This window comes from Eubalaena glacialis, chromosome 2 (assembly GCF_028564815.1).
Source record: "Eubalaena glacialis isolate mEubGla1 chromosome 2, mEubGla1.1.hap2.+ XY, whole genome shotgun sequence".
In the NCBI taxonomy this organism is placed as follows: Eukaryota; Metazoa; Chordata; class Mammalia; order Artiodactyla; family Balaenidae; genus Eubalaena; species Eubalaena glacialis.
In genome coordinates this window covers 191,760,577-191,772,736 of record NC_083717.1, presented here as the reverse complement: position 1 = coordinate 191,772,736, position 12,160 = coordinate 191,760,577, and the positions used below count along the sequence as shown (strand labels likewise).

Below are 12,160 nucleotides of genomic sequence, written 5' to 3'. Positions count from 1 at the left end.
AGAGCACAGCTCAAGAATATTTATGTTTATTCTTCCAGCACCCAACAAGGTAAAAATCACAATGTCTAGAAGCCAAACAAAGATTATCAGGCTGCAAATTAGCAGAAACATAAGTCCCGTAATGAGGAGAATAATCAGTCAATCAAAGCCACCCCAAAACTGTGTTTGAACTAACAGACAAGGACATCGAAGCAGTTATGATAACTGTATACCATATGTTCAAAAGTTAAGTAGAGCCATGGAGAATATAAAAAAGATGCAAATTGAATATCTAGACATGAAAACTGCAATGAATGTGATGAAAAATCTACTGGATGGAATTAACAGCATATCAGACATTGCAAAAGAAAAGAGTGAATTTTCAGATGTAGCAATAGAACATACCCAATATGAAACATACAGAGAAAAAACTGAGTAGAAAAAGCATCAGTGTGCTATAGGACACCTTCAAGTTTAATACACATGCCCTTGGAGGACCTGAAAAAGAAGAAGTCTCTTGTTGATGAATCAGAAAACTAAGTATTGTTAAAATTGCAAATCGACCCAAATTGATCTATAGATTTAATGCAATCACAATAAAAAACCCAACAGCCTTTTTTTTTGGTAGAAATGGAAAAGCCGATTCTAAAATTTACATAAAAATGCATAGGACCTAACATGGCCAAAATAACTTTGAAAAAATAAAAGTAAAGTTAGGAGGTTAACTCTGATTTCCAGACTTATTAAAAAACTATCATGTAAAAACACTAACTTGAAAAGATATATACACCACCCCATGTTCATTGCAGCATTATTTGCAATAGCCCAGACGTGGAAACAACCTAAGTGTCCATTGCTGGAAGAATGGATGAAAAAATGTGGTGTATATATACAATGAAGTACTATTCAACCATAAAAAAAGAATGAAATCTTGCCATTTACGACAACATGGATGGACCTTGAGGGCATTATGCTAAGTGTATTACATCAGACAGAGAAATATAAACACTGTATGATCTCCCTTACACGTGGAATTAAAAACAAACAAATGACACAAACATCAACAAAAACCAAGCTCACAGGTACAGAGAATAGACTGGTGGTTGCCAGAGGTGGGGGTGGAGGAGTGGGTAAAGTGGGTGAAGGGGTCAAAAGGTACAATCTTCAGTTATAAAATTAATAAGTCAATGGGATGTAGTGTACAGCATGGTAACTATAATTAATAATACTGTGTTGCATATTGGAAAGCTGCTAAGAGAGTAGATGTTCAAAGTCCCCATCACAAGAGATAATGTTTTGTAACTATGTAAAAAAAAAAAAGCTATAGTATGATATGGACCAAAGATGGACAAATAGTTTAATGGAACAGAACAGTGAGTTTAAAAGTGGACCGCAAAACTGATTTTTTACAAGAGTACAAAAATGGGGAAATGGAGGTCTTTTCAACAAATGGTGCTTGGTCGATTGGGTACCAGTAGCCCATAAGTTGAACTTTGATCTGTAACTTGCACTATATACAAAAATTAACTCAAAACAGGTTTTAGACCTAAATGTAAAACCTAAAACCTTAAATCTTCTAAAGGAAAATATAAGAGAAAATTTTTGTGACCTTGAGTTAGGCAAAGATTTCTTGATTTCTTGGATATGATATTAACAGTGTGATTCACGAAAGAACAAATTGATAAATTTTGCTTCACCAAATTGAAAACTGCTCTTCAAAAGACACTCTTAAGAGAATGAAAGGACAAATTACAGATTAGGAGAAAATATTTTCAAAGCATATATCTGATAAAGGACTTGTATCTAGAATATATAAAAATGTTCAAAACTCAATAGTAAAAAAACAAAACCTGTGCTTGCTTCGGCAGCACATATACTAAAATTGGAACGATACCGAGAAGATTAGCATGGCCCTTGCGAAAGGATGACACGCAAATTCATGAAGCATTCAATATTTTTAGACAGCCTCTTCAATAAGTGGTGCTGGGAAAACTGGACAGCTACATGTAAAAGAATGAAATTAGAACACTCCCGAACACCATACACAAAAATAAACTCAAAATGGATTAAAGACCTAAATGTAAGGCCAGAGACTATAAAACTCTTAGAGGAAAACATAGGCAGAACACTCTATGAAATAAATCACAGCAAGATCTTTTTTGACCCACCTCCAGACACTTTAAAACTCTTAGAGGAAAACATAGGCAGAACACTCTATGACAAAAATCACAGCAAGATCCTTTTTGACCCACCTCCTAGAGAAATGGAAATAAAAACAAAAATAAACAAATGGGACCTAATGAAACTTAAAAGCTTTTGCACAGCAAAGGAAACCATAAACAAGACCAAAAGACAACCCTCCAAATGGGAGAAAATATTTGCAAATGAAGCAACTGACAAAGGATTAATCTCCAAAATGTACAAACAGCTCATGCAGCTCAATAGCAAAAAAACAAACAACCCAATCCAAAAATGGGCAGAAGACCTAAATAGACATTTCTCCAAAGAAGATATACAGATTGCCAACAAACACATGAAAGAATGCTCAACATCACTAATCATTAGAGAAATGCAAATCAAAACTACAATGAGGTATCACCTCACACCAGTCAGAATGGCCATCATCAAAAAATCCACAAACAATAAATGCTGGAGAGGGTGTGGAGAAAAGGGAACCCTCTTGCACTGTTGGTGGGAACGTAAATTGATACAGTCACTATGGAGAACAGTATGGAGGTTCCTTAAAAAACTAAAAACAGAACTACCATATGACCCAGCAATCCCACTATGGGGCATATACCCTGAGAAAACCATAATTCAAAAAGAGTCATGTACCAGAATGTTCACTGCAGCTCTATTTACAATAGCCAGGATGTGGAGGCAACCTAAGTGTCCATCGACAGATGAATGGATAAAGAAGATGCGGCACATACATACAATGGAATATTACTCAGCCATAAAAAGAAACGAAATTGAGTTATTTGTAGTGAGGTGGATGGACTTAGAGTCTGTCATACAGAGTGAAGTAAGTCAGAAAGAGAAAAACAAATACCATATGCTAACACACACATATGGAATCTAAAAAAAAAAAAAAAAAAAAAGTTCTGAAGAACCTAGGGACAGGACAGGAATAAAGATGCAGACATAAAGAATGGAGTTGAGGACATGGGGAGGGGGAAGGGTAAGCTGGGATGAAGTGAGAGATTGGCATGGACTTATATATACTACCAAATGTAAAACACTAGTGGGAAGCAGCCATATAGCACAGGGAGATCAGCTCAGTGCTTTGTGACCACCTAGAGGGGTGGGATAGGGAGGGTGGGAGGGAGACACACGAGGGAGGATATATGGGGATGTATGTATATGTATAGCTGATTCACTTTGTTATAAAGCAGAAACTAACACACCATTGTAAAGCAATTATACTCCAATAAAGATGTTAAAAAAAAACCCCGAATTTTAAGATTGCACAAAATACTTGAATATACACTTCACCAAGGAAGACATATAGATGGCAAATAAACAGAAAAATAGGCTCAACATTAGTATCATATATGAACTACAGATTAAAACCACAGCATGAAGTTTTCTTAAAAAAACAAAAAATAGAGCTATCATATGATCCAGCAATCCCACTCTTGAGCTTATGTCCAGAGAAAACCATAATTTGAAAAGATACATGCACCCCAATGTTCATAGTAGCACTATTTACAATAGCCAAGGCATGGAAGCAACTTAAATGTCCATTGACAGTTGACTGGATAAAGAAGATGTGGTATATATATAAATGGAATATTACTCAGCCATGAAAAAGAATGAAATAATGCCATTTGCAGCAACATCGATGGACCTAGAGATGATCATACTAAGTGAAGTAAGTCAGAGAAAGACAAATGTCATATGATGTCGCTTATATGTGAAATCTAAAAAAATGATACAAAAAACTAAAATCTAAAAAACTTATTTACAAAACAGAAACAGACTCACAGACATGTAAATCAAACTTATGGTTACCAAAGAGGAAAGCAGGGGAGGAATAAATTAGGAGCTTTGGATTAACATACACACACTACTGTTTACAAAATAGATAACCAACAAGGATCTAGTGTATAGCACAGGGAACTCTACTCAATACTCTGTAATAACCTATATGGGAAAAGAATCTGAAAAAGAATAGATATATGTAAATGTATGATTGAATCACTTTGCTATACACCTGAAACTAACACAACATTGTAAATCAACTCTACTCCAATATAAAATAAAAATGAAAAAACCACAATGAAATACCACTGCATGCTAAAGAGTATGGCTAAAATGAAAAGACTGACCAAACCAAATGCTGACAAAAATGTGGAGCAACTGAAACTCTCATATGTTGCTGGTGTGGATGCAAAACAGCACAGCCACTTTGAAAAACAGTTTGGCGGTTCCTTAAAAAGTTAAACATACGCCCACCATATGTTCTGGCCATTCCACTCTCAGATATTGACACAAGACAAAAGAAAGCATATGTTGACAAAAATACTTGTACATGAATATTCATAGTGGGTCTGTTTTTAATACCTCCAAATGGGAAGCAACCCCAAATCTCCAGCAATCAGTAGATGGATAAATAAATTTTAGTAAATTCATACAATGAAATGCTACTGAGCAATGAAAGAAAAGAATTATTGATACACTTAATATGTATGGATCTCAGAAAAATTGAGTGAAAGATATCAGATAAAAACAATGTACATATAGTAGATTCCATATAAGTAAACTCTAGAAAATACATACTAATCTGAGTGCAGAAAGCATATCAGTGGTTGTCTGGAGGGAGGGGGAGGAGGGAATATAGCGACTACAAAGGGACCAAAGGAAACTTCAGGGGATGATGGATATATTCATTTTCCTGATAGTGGTGATGGTTTCACAGGTATATACATATATTTCAAATCCTATCAAATTGTACACTTAAAATATATGCAGTTAATTGTATGTCAGTTATTGTATCTCAATAAAGCTGTTCAAAAATTTATATGGAGATATAAAGAACCTAGAATAGCCAACACAAGAATGTAGTAGATAAACAATGTTGATGGACCTGCACCACTTGATTTCAAGAATGGCCATAATGCTACAGTAATTATTTCAGCATGGTATTGGCGTGTGGTTAGACAAACAGATAATGTAACAGAATATAGAGTCTAGAAATAGATTCACACATATATGGCCAATTGAAATGTGATGAAAGCTCCAGTGTAATTCCATGGGGAAAGGAAGCTCTTTCCAACAAATGATACTGGAACAACTTGATAACCATATGGGAAAAAAATGAATCTTGACTCTATCGTCACACCATACAAAGTTGTTTTGATGTGGATCATTGACCTAAATTTAAAAGATAAATCACTGGAAAATATCTATGAGACCTTGGTGTGAGCATGGATTCTTAGAGAGGGTCCAAAAATGCTAACTATAAAGGAAAAGAATGATAAACTGGATTTTATAAAAATTAAAGATTTCAGCTCTGCTCATTAAAAGACTCCTTTTAGTAAAGTGAAAATGCAAGCAACAGATTGGGAGAAAATATTTACAGTACATATATTTGAAAAAGGACTTATAGCCCAAATATATACATAACTACTATAAATCAAAATGAAAAAGATAGCCCTATAAAATATGAGCAAAATATTTGCATAGATACTGTTGTGGTCCGCACGCGAGTTGGAAAAGAATTTCCAGACACAAGGCAGAATGTAAGGAAGATAGCGTTTATTAAAGAGAAGGGTCGCTGCAAGAACAGCTGGCCGACTTCCTGGTAGCCGGGGAGAGCCGACAATGAGCATGGGTTGCTTGCCTGTTTTTATAGCCAGGGAACCTGTTAAGTCATCCGCTGACTGGGCAGAGTATGTATACTTTCAGTGTGTTGAGCGGGAGAAAAATGGGGCAAATGTCTTTCCTTATATGGGATGGGAAAGGGACAGGGCGTGCTGCTTGGGAGGGCTCTGGGACATTGCAATGGTCACATTGTGACAGAGTGATAGGAGTCCTGTAACTCTTTGTTCCGGCAATATTGGCCCTTTGAGTTTATCTTGTTCTTTGTCCTTGGAGCACACCGCAGATACTTCACCAAAAAAGATATACAAATGGCCAATATGTTCGTGCAAAGGTACTTAGCATTATTAGTGACCAGAGAAATGCAATTTAATACCACAATGAATTTAGCCCATTTCATCCCCACAGAATGACTAAAATTAAGAACTGACCATATCAAGGGTGACTGAGAATATAGAACAATCAGGCTTCTCATAAATTACTGTGAAAATGTCAAGTGCTACAACCACTTTGGAAAATCCTTTAACGATTACTTATACAAGTATTATACACTTAGTTCATAATTAAGCAGTTCTACTCTTAGTTACTTACCTAAGAGATATGAAAACATAAAATACTTGTATAAAATTATTCATAGAAATTTTATTCATGATAACTAAAAACTAGAAATAGCCCAAATGACCAACAACAGGAGAATGGATAAATTGTGGTTTACTACTTGGCAGAAAAAAGGAATGTGTGATTGATACATGCAAGACCGTGAATGAATATCCAAAGCATTATGTTGCATGAATAAGTCTTGAAAACAAATGAATGCCTACCGTACAATTCCATTTACGGGAAGTTCTGCAACAGGCAAACTAGTTATTGTTGGAAAGTAAGAACAGTGAGTGGAATGGGCCATGTAGTAATTTATCTGGGGTGAAGAAATGTTCCACATCTTGATTTGGGAGTTGGGTACACAGTGTACACATTTGTCAAAATCATCAAACTGTATACTTCTAATCTGTGCATTTAACTATGTGTAAATTAGGCCTCAATGAAAAAAGTATTGTGGAAAAAAAATATAGCAGTCACGAACATATGTTCTCCTAAAAAGATAATGTTGGAATACACGAAGCCACAGGCAATGAAACTGTGGATTAAACTAGATAAATCAACAATTAAAACTGTCATTTAAAATCCCCCTCTTAGAAACTGATAGATCAAGCAGTCAAAAACATAAAACAAAGAGACAGAAGATTGGAATAACATAATAAACTTGAGCTCTTAAGAAATTGAAATAACAATCAAAGACGTTCCCCTCAAAAAATCCTCAGCGACAGAGAGCTCTAGATGAGAGTTCTACGAAACAGTTAAGGATCAAATAAATACTCTTAGAGAAGTCGTTCCAGAAAACGAAATAGAATATAAGGGAAATCTGCCAACTTATGAGGTGAAAATAACATTTATCCCAAGTTCAGATATGGCCAATACAAGGAAAACAATAGGTCTATTTCACTTATAAAAATAGAGGCAAAATTCCAAATAAGCTGCTAGCTAATTAACCCTACAGAGTATTTTGAAAAATGATCTAGTTGAGTTTATTCCAGGACTGCAAGAACACCAGAAATTCTCCCAAGGTTATTTACCGTATTATCAGACCAAAGGAGCAAAATGACTCTTAACAGATGCAGCAAAGTATTTGATAAAGTTCAGTGTCTTTTTGTGATTTTAAAAAATCCTCAGGAAACGCTGAGTAGAAATGAACACTCTTAATGTGATAAAGGTTTTGCATATTAAAAGTTTCCAGAAAACCTACTCCTCTGTAGACAAACTTTAGATTCATTTCTTTTAATGCTGGAAACAGAACAAGTAGAGACACCACAGCTATACACGCTAATTACAGGAGGCTCTGGCTAATTCCATAACATGAGGAAATGAAGGGATCGGAAGGGAAGTGGGAAGAGGCACCCCTGTCATTACCCACAGATTATATATCATCTTCCTAGAAACCCACCAGAAAGAACAGAAAATTGATTGGAACTAATAATAGAGTTTAGCAAGATTGCTGAATGCAAGATCAACTTACTAAAATTAGTGGCTTTCCTCTATACCAGTATTAACCAATTAGAAATATAATAGAAAGAGATACACTCATAAGAGGAACAAAAACTATGAAGTGTCTAGAAATTAAGCCAGAAACAAACGCAGAAAACCATTATAAAGGAAAAGAATTAAAATTTAAGAAATGTAAAGTCCGCAAAAGAAGACATGAAAATATGGAGAAAGAAAATTGAAAACATTTGAAGGACATTGTATTGGTCCCCTTGGGCTGCCGTCACAAAATACCATCGACTGGGGATGGGGACATGGAGCTTGAATAAGAGAAATGTACTTCTCCCAGTTCTGGAAGCTGAGAGTCTGAGATCAGGGTGCCAGCATTGTCAGGCTCTGGTGAGAGCCCTCTTCCTGGCTTGCAGACAGCTGCCTTCTTGCTGGGTCTTCACACGATGGAGCAAGCAAGAGAGAAAGTTCTCTGGTGTCTCTTCTTACTAGGGCACTAGTGTCCTCATACGGACCCACCTTTATGACCTCATCTAACCCTAATTACCTCCCCAAAGCCCCAACCCCAAGCACCATCATATTGGGGGTTAGGGCTTCAACATAAGCATTTGGGGAGGACCCAAACATTCATTCCATAACAGACTTAAAGGAAAACATGAATAAAATGGAAAGAGAGACTCTTTTTATGGGTGCTTGAAATTGTAAAAATGGCAAATCTTCCCACATTAATCTATAAATTCCATGTAATTGTGTGAAACTACCAGCTGAATTTTTGGATGGACTTCAACTCATTCTAAAACACATAGAAGCCAGAATGTCCCCAAATTGCCAAGTCTGGTTTGAAAGAGAAGGGCTCAGAGTTGGTGGTGGTGGTTGGCCGTACGATGGAGACATCCTACAAAGACAATGGATTTGTTTTCACTGCTGTGTAACAAATTAGTACAAACTCATGACTCAAAACAATTTGTTATCTTCTAGTTCGGTGAGTCAGAAGTCTGGGGTAGTGTGGCTGGGTTCTCTGCTCAGGGGGGTGGGGTCTCTCAATGTGGGTGTCAGCTACTTCTTTCCTCTCTAGGAGCACAAGGAAGAATACACTTCCAGGTTCACTCAAGGTGTTGGCCAAAGTCAGTTCCTTGTGGTTGTAGGACTGAGGACCCCATTTCCTCGCTGCCTGTCAGCCTGGAGCTGCTCTCATCATCTAGGGGCCACCTGCATTCCTTACCAGGTGGGCCCGCCATCTTTAGAACCAGCAATAGAGGAGCTCCTTTACACTGAATCCTGCTCACATTTGAAATTACAGGAGTGATGCCTCCACCATAGGACTCTAGGGGAGGGGATTATACACAGCAGATGCACCAGGGTGGCCTCTTGGGGCCATCTTAGAATTCCATCTATCACACCATGATAGAAAAAACAGAATAGAGAGCTTAAAACCCCACCCTTTATCTATGGAAACATAGCATATAAGAGAGATGGAATCACAAACCAGACGGGAAAGGATAAATTATCTGATTTCCACCATAAGGAAAGTTGACTATACAGAGGAAAACATTAGATTGATTTCCTACGATCTCATACCACACACATGGTGAATCTAGATGGGTTAAATATAAATGGATTAAATACTGTGGGTGAGGAGTAAAACTATAGAATTATTAGAAAGTGTTCAGCGTACTCTTGCAACCTTCAGATAGGGTGGGACTTCTGAAATATGGTCCTTTACACATCACAACCCAGAGGATGACTTGCTGATGGGTTTGACTACATCAGAATTAAAGATGTTGGTCCGTGGGAAATAGGGTTAACAGGCAGAGGACAGATGGTATTGATAATATGGTGTTTATAATATTGGAATTGATAAAGGATTACTATCTAGAACATGCAAGGGTCTCTGACAAATCAATAAGAGATGGGCAACCCGCAGAGAACAACGGACAATTCGAAGAAGGAAAAACCTGAAAAGTGAATGAGTCTGTGAAGAGACACTCAATTTCACTAGTAATTTGGGGGGAAATGCAAAAATAATAATAAGGTGCCGATTTTGTAAAAAAGATGCGTTGGGTAGTACAAATGTTGGTGGAAATGAGGGGAACTGGGGACCCTAATGCTCTGAGCCTTGCTGGCGGACAGTCTGGCAGCACATTTCACATTGTGCTGTGTGGCTCGTAACTCGATCACCCCCCTCCTTAGTCCACGACGGGGCCAGAACCAGGGGACACACAAAGGGACCTTCGTTGCAGCCCTCTATGTGGAGAGGACAGCCCACGTTCCACCGCAGGGGAAGGAGCGGGGAAGACGAGGGCGCAGGGTGCGGAATTCTGTAGCATCATTTAAGTCTCTGAAGGAGTAGCGTACACAGCAACAAGCAGCACGGACAGATTTTTAAGGCATATTGTTGAATGCAAAAAAGTAAGAAACAGGAGCTTTATAGCACAACAAAATGTACTTACAACTGAAACAACACTTACCAAAAAAACATAACAGTTAAACGTGTTTTTCAAAGTTAAATACTTACAGGCAGACCTCATTTTATTGAGCTTCGCAGATACTGCCTTTTTACAAATTAAGGGTTTGTGGTGACCCAGCGTCAAGCAAGTGGATCGGTGCTATTTTTCCAACAGCACTTGCTTGCTTTGTGTCTCTGTGTCACATTTTGGTAATTCTCGCATCATTCCAAACTTTTTAATTATTATTATATTTATTATGATGATCTGTGATCAGTGATCTTTGATGTTACTATTGCAAGAAGATTACCACTCGCTGAAGGCTCAGGTGATGGTTAGCATTTTTGAACAATAAAGTATTTTTTAATTAAGGTGTGTACATTGTTTTTTAGATATAATGCTATTGCACACTTAATATACTTAACAGTATGGTGTAAACAGCACTTTCTTTTTCTTCCAGTTTTATTGAGATGTAACTGACATAGAGCACTGTATAATTGAAGGGCTACAGCATCATGATTTGACTTACATACATCATGACATGATGACCACAATAAGGTTAGTAAACATCCATCATCTCCTATAGATTCAAAATTAAATAGAAAAAAACTTTTTTTCCTTGTGGTAAGAACTCTTAGGATTTATTCTCTTAACGTTCATATATAACATACAGTAGTGTTAATTATATTGATATTTATTATGTTGTACATTACATCCCTATCACCTGTTTATTTTATAACTGGAAGTTTGTACCCTTTGACGGCCTTCATCCAATTCCCCCTCCCCAAACCCCTGCCTCTGGTAGCCACAAATCTGATCTCTTTTTCCATGAGTTTGTTTGCTTTTGAATTATAACTGACATAACACTATGTTAGTTCCTTAACAGTATAATGTAAACATAACTTTTATATGCACTGGGAAACCAAAAAATTCGTGTGATTGTTTATTGGGATAGTGGCTTTATTGCGGTGGTCTGAAACCCAACCTGCAGTATCTCCGAGGTCTGTCTGAATTCAAGAATGTACATGAAATAATTCCAGTGAGCGTCTTCAGAGGCAAGGCGGAAATAAAGATGAAAATTGGGGACAAAAGGTGAAGATTAATAACATGAAAGATAATAGACAGTTAATAACTGTGTGCTGTGATGAACTCAATTGTCCGAAGCTAAGATACACACCGTGAGATGTGGAGCCTGGTCTCCAAGGCGCTCCCAGCTCCAAAGTTCTCGGTGACACTCCCAGAAAGCCCTGTCTTCCTCTGCTTGGACATTCTTTTATGCGGGAGCCTGTCGGCTGTCCTAGTACTTTCCCCGGAGAGGGACTTTTCTGGGGGTCGAGGGGAGGTGGGTGAGGTGGGCTATGTCACACTGTTACACTTTTCCCACCACTTGTCCCTCTCGGCTGCAGGATTGCCTTCTCCATCCATGAACGCCAGCAGGAACAGATTTAAGAGCTGGAGGCTGTTTCTTTGTGACCCCAAGGCCAGCAATGCCCGGGATGGGGGCTGAGCTGACTGCCCGGGGTGCAGAGCAGAGAGAACAAGGAGAGAACGAGGCCGCCAAAGATGGATGTGTAGGGGTGAGCGGACTTAGATGCCACTGAAACATGGGGGCTGCTTGTTTCTACAGCATAACCTCACCTAACCTACCTGACAAAGGGCTTCCCTTAGGGGCTCCCACCCCAGTTTTCTTCTTCTCTGTAATCCGGAAAGTTTTAAGACTTGACCAGGGGCTGGAGAGACAAGAAGATTCTGATTAACTTTCCAACCAGCCCACACTCTGCTGGAGTGGTCATTACTACTGGCCCTTAGACGGCTCATGTCCAGAGAGTGTGGACCTGTGACGGCTGCCCCCGTCTCTCAGGAAGTAG

At 38.0% G+C, this 12,160-nt stretch overlaps 1 non-coding gene across 1 annotated transcript; it reads left to right on the top strand.

Moving 5' to 3' along the window:
* Nucleotides 1-1,831: 1,831 nt before the first annotated feature.
* On the top strand, nucleotides 1,832-1,938 carry LOC133086549 (U6 spliceosomal RNA). The gene has a single exon (XR_009700301.1). It is a non-coding gene; the product is annotated as a U6 spliceosomal RNA (small nuclear RNA).
* The last annotated feature ends 10,222 nt before the right edge of the window (nucleotides 1,939-12,160 follow it).